Source organism: Spodoptera frugiperda, chromosome 5 (assembly GCF_023101765.2).
Source record: "Spodoptera frugiperda isolate SF20-4 chromosome 5, AGI-APGP_CSIRO_Sfru_2.0, whole genome shotgun sequence".
NCBI classification, from domain to species: Eukaryota; Metazoa; Arthropoda; class Insecta; order Lepidoptera; family Noctuidae; genus Spodoptera; species Spodoptera frugiperda.
In genome coordinates, this window is record NC_064216.1 from 7684474 (window position 1) to 7690473 (window position 6000).

Sequence of the window (6000 nt, forward strand, 5' to 3'; positions counted from 1 at the left end):
ATGTAGACTTGTTACTAACTTAAGTTGCCAAGTTCGAGTTGTATAGCGTAGATGGCGGTAGTGTTGACAAAAGACTATGATTATTGTAATCTTGTTCAATGGTTAAGTATATCTAATTAATATCAACTGAAATGTGTTTTGGATTTGATTTTCAGGATAAGTAATTGTAAAATAACTTTTTCAGGTTTAGTAAAGTAATACGTAGATACGGTTACATCCTTAGTTTACATTCAGATTATTTGAACTTTCAAGATGAAAATAGAAAGTATACTTATAGGACTACCGTGACACTATCTATTTTTTTATGTGCAAAGTTCTCTAACCTGGCGTATTTCTATAACCAGATGCATTACTTTACCTTACCTTACTATGTACCTAAGCTCGGTTCGTAGTAAGTAGATGGCGCTGTGTAGTTTCTATCTTTGAGGCAAAGGCATAAAGTAAATGTGTTTATGTATGGAATCGTAAATATAAATAAATAAGATATATATTGAGTACCCAGGTACTTAATATTATTATTGTAGGTATACATTTTTTTACATTTGATGAGCCGGTATCTCGCCTGATGGTACCTAAGTAATGATGCAGCCTGCGACGGAGCACGTCTGCCCATAAACAAGCTATTCATTTATATCTTATTTAATTAACCAATACCCAGGTATGGGTTTGTAAATTGTGATTTCCTTTAGCTGTAAATTAATCTTTTACGAGTACTTAGGTGCAGCTTAATAATGTCTCCTATTTTAAGGATTTCCTGTATTAATATGGAGGTTAGATATTGGAACTAAAATGCAGATGTATCTAGGAATGTAAATAATAAATATGAAAGGAATAAGAATTTGGTTAGTTGTAGGTACTGAGTATTAAATTATGTAGTATATAAATGATATTTATTTTAGCAAATAGGTTACAATGTACCTAACTCTTTTACACGTCAATCTTTCAAATAACTAGATGAGGCCGGCATTTCCTATCGGACTACTCTGAGAAGAAATGCCGAAACAAACTCAGAGGTGAATGAATGTATATACTTTTTTGTACCTCTTAGTGCAATTTTATTTAAAAACTTTATGAATTTATTCCAAGGCATTTTCACGCTTGTAACTAATGTAATAATTTGTAGAAGAACAAAAAGAAATTTAACAAAATTATGGTAATTTTTGGAACAAAGATATGTATTATGATTTTGTTAATGTGTTTATATTTTTTGCGATTATGTTGTACCTGGGAATTAACGCTTTTTTGGTTTTGTATAGAACATGAAAATATTTAAAATATATTTTCAGTAATATGAATACCTAGACAAGTAGACAGAGTCATTAAACCACCGGTTTTTTGTAATCAAAATACTAAGTTAAAATAAAATTACACGTAGTTAAATTATTTCTTCACTCGTTAATTACGTTTTTATGCATCTAGGTACTCAAAATAATACAAATACTAGAATATAATTGTACATACATACCTATTAAAAAAATAATGATTACTAAAATGTATACAATAAAAACAGCAAAATACTTTATTATAAGTTTTTAAACTGACATGGTCACTAACACTAACATTAGAATTTAAAACGGGATATTTACCATGTTTATTTATGTCTATGAGTTTCCGACATTTCGGCACTTTTGCAAGCGCCATGATCACGGACGAACTGATTATGGCCCTCGATTTTTTTTTGAGTTAGGGGAAAATCATCCAATGCCTTCTCTCGCCTTAGGCGAAGCGAGAGGGAGTGTCAGACTCTTGCTGACTAAAAACCACCCCGTTCCTACTCCTGCTTTTCGAACCGGAGCCCCGGTAATCCCGCTAGGTAGTCCGCAACTCCGGATCAGGCATCAGCCCTACTAGGCCCCATCTGTGTCTGGGCCCCATCTGTGAATGCAATTAAAATTTCGAATTATCAAAATAATAACAGAATATTATTGACATAAAATAAATAAATACACTTATACGCTTAGAATTTTAAATTGTTAATTACAAAACACCGCTTGTACCATTTAATTTGTCTCTGAATGCACATTACGTCAATGACCGAAATGAAATGTAATTTAAAATGTTTATTTTTTTTTTTTATTATCTTAGTGAACTTTTTACATCGACCTTTTTTATCATTCTAAAACTGGCCACAATTTGTCGAAAAATTGTAAAATGCCATTAGATTTTATTTTTATTTTATTTCTTTTAATTTTTAATTGGCGGCCACCTTTATTTTTAAGCTAATTCAACCAGATATATCCAATATAAAAGTTTAAATAACGAAACCTCCTTGGAAAATTAATTCATAATTATTTGCTGTAAGTTATGATTAATAAAATAAAAACAGAATATTTTCGACATAAAATAAATAAATACATTTATCCTTTTTTATAAAGCTTTGAATTTCAAATTGTTAATTATAAAACAACGGTTGTAGCATTTAATTTGTCCATGACTGCACATTATGCCAATGACCGAAATGAAATGTAATTTGAATAATATGCTACCTACAAGTTATTTATTTATTTTTATTATAACTACCGTATTTAGAAGATTAATATTTTGGCATTTCAGTTAATGGCAATCTGTCTGAATAAATTATAATATATCTTACAAATCTGGAGCTGTTGTTATTATTTCTATAAAATCTGTTGATGTACTGATTTTGCAATAAATGTTGGTTAGTTCTAAAATATAATTAATAATATTGTGAAACCTAAAGAAATATTTTATTTTCTTTACATAACGTCACACTTTTTAATCACCGATTGCTCATATTATACAGATATTTATATTATTATGTTTTATACACTATGTAACACTCGCTTTTCATTACCTAGTTAGTTACATACATAAGTCCCATGTAATAAGAGTGAGCCCAAATAATACCGGACTTGGAAATTGAACTACATACATACCTACATAACCTCACGCCTGTCTCCCATGGACTCCCATGGGAGAGACAATAGAACGCTAATAGCTACGAATCTTATATACTTCTTTCCCTTCATCAACAGCCATCGGTCTTTTCATGCATATTCGTCGGTTAAGGATACTTTTATTTTCGCGGTTCTTTAATATGTAATATGCCAATCTAGTCAATATGTTTCTGCCCTCTACGGACGGTCCCATTCATATACGCTCTATATACTTCTTTCATAAATCTGCTTCGGATAAAAACGGATGGGTATCCGCAATTAAACTAAAACCACTTATTCAGGTGTCGTGAGCTCTCACGACACCAATTGGCAAAATAAGGGACTATACATTTAACACAGACGCGTTGTACGAGTGTACGCGCTCTTTGGTAAATCTATAACCTTTTAAGTTACTGTTTGCAACTTGCCCGACAAGCGGGAGGATTTTGTCAAACCCTCTAGATCTATATCTTACGTAGAGGAGGCTCATAGTCCAACTGTTGACGATAACAATGATGTTTCTAGTTAAGGAAAAAATATATTCAAAACGTATTTAAACTTTGTACTCAAGAAAAACATTTGTAACTGGTTGTATCTATGCTATTTTTCTGTAATTAATCACATCTAGGTAGGTTATGTATCTACAACGATTTTTTTTGAGATGTCGTAAACTTACTTAATAATTATTAATTAATTTTGTCGAGTCAACATTTTTGTGTTAATTATAGAGATTATACGTAACAACAATAAAATTTATGTGTGAGCACCATTTATTTAAACTAACATTCGGTTAATAATTTCCGGGCCAACATTTTATCTATTTATTACGTAACGGAATATAATTGGAATAGGTAACTACTCATATTAAAAGGTATGGTATAAAAAAACTTTAAGTACCTAGTACCTAAGTTAGTCAATCTCTGGGTATAGGAACTAACGAAGAGTAATCGCGCACATCGAGATATGCGTAAGCGCATCGAGGATTACCAACACTGGGCACTAGTCTCCGTAGTCAGAATCAGAAGCTAATTATTTGCTCGTTTCATAGTGTAGAGTCCTATGGACGAGAAAGAACACCTATAGTTATGGGAACTAGTTTCATATTCACAATCATTTGGTTTTGGTTCCAAAACAGGCAACGGATGCAGGTCTCATGGCCGATGGCTTTGGCTACATTAGTAGGTACATTTTAAAAAGTGAGAAAATTGACGGCGAGTGGTACTAATTTATGAAAGAAAGCCTTTAGAACGTTTACGTTTTATTTATATATTTTATATGCCAATGCTCAAATGAAAATAATTATGGTAGTGTTCTTAATAAATAAATAAATAATACATAATATCTATTTTTTTATCCAGCCTTGAAAACAACTCCGGATATTTATTTTAACCAGTAACACCTACTACATCAACTTCTTTGGTAGGAATTAGAAATATTCTTGTCAATGTGTTAATTGGTCATTTAGCAATTGGCGTAGTGTGTAGTAAGCAATGGTGGCCCAGTGGTATGGTGTCCTCAATTACTGGACATTTCATCACTACCTCTCATGTCATGGAAATGGAAAATATGAGATAAGTTTATAGACAATCAAGCTTAAGAGTCTCCCATCTCACTTTAAATATACTTGGACTTCATAGAGACTTAAAAGAAAATACTTCTACCTGTATTAGTTTGTAACAGTACCTATCTCATATTTAAATCGAATACACGACTACCAAACAATACCAGTTTATCTAAACCACCCTTGGGATATAAAAAAAAATTGGCTTATTTATTGAAGTCAAACATAAGATGCAAGTAAACGTAAGTTATTATATTTTGTAACAATTTTCTGAAGCCCTCTAAGCGGTTTTTTTTTAAATGTTTCTTTCAGCCATGCTTCTTTCTCCCCGCTGAAAATTGACATGCCCCAATGTCATCAACCTGCAACGAGCAGGCTTTCTCTCACTAAAATAAGGAATGTATATACATAAGCTTGTGAAATTAACTACAAGGGGATATTTCGCCATAAACAGTTCCCTTCACGGTCCTTTCACATTCTAAAGAAGGTGTTGTTGTACCAGATTTGTTTAAACTGTAACAAGTTTTAATTTCGACAGCGTTGATATGTGACCGGTCCCGCGCCGTAGGTGGCGCGGATGGCGTCGCTATATTGTCGGTTAAGCCGGCAAGGTGCTCAATTGGTTCACATGCTTTTGAATCAAAGAACGAACGGTATCTCTATTGATTGGTAAGTTCATTTACCTATCCGGAGCTGCGGACTACCTAGCGGGATTACCGGGGCTCCGGCTCAAAGGGCAGAAGTAGAAACGGGGTGGTGTTTAGTCAGTTAGAGTCTGACACCCCTCTCTCCTTGTTTTACATACATTGTAATTAAAGTTAAATGATAAAAGAAAGCGTCCAAAAGAAGGTTTTTGATCATATCTTCAAGAACACTGTGAGAACAATTTAAGGGCTTCGACCAAAAATATAAAACTCGAAATGATAGAACCGGATTTGTAATGTTACAACGTATAAGAAGAAACGCAAAAACTACAACTAATAAATTAGACGTCCATAGAATATTCGCGAATGCTTCGATGAATTTGTATTCGTGAATACATAGAATGAAAAGAAGTATCATTGCTAATTGAAAAATACTTAAATTGCTTAAATGAATAAGAAATAGTTAGGTATTAATTAAAATTAAATTATTTAGGTATTAATATTTAAATTTCAGTAGATACACACAATGCATTGAATATTAAAAATATCCTGTAGTGAACAGGAACATTTAGATTCTGATAGGGATAATAAATTATTTCCTCATATTGCCGAAATGCAAGAAGATTTGAAGCCGATCAAACATACATTGATAACTTAATTAAATGTAGGCTGCATGACAGATAAATATCAGACATGGCTCTGGCTTATGGCATTATCAATCGAAATTAATAAGCACGTAGGTACTCATCTGACAAATACCAATCTTAATCCAATATCTGGACCCATCGAAATTATTCAGAAACTCTACAGACATAATGGTCGGTTTACGGTCAAAATCGATTCATTTTAAACCAAAAATAGAAATGAATTCCGTTATTATTAGTATAGGTAATTTCAG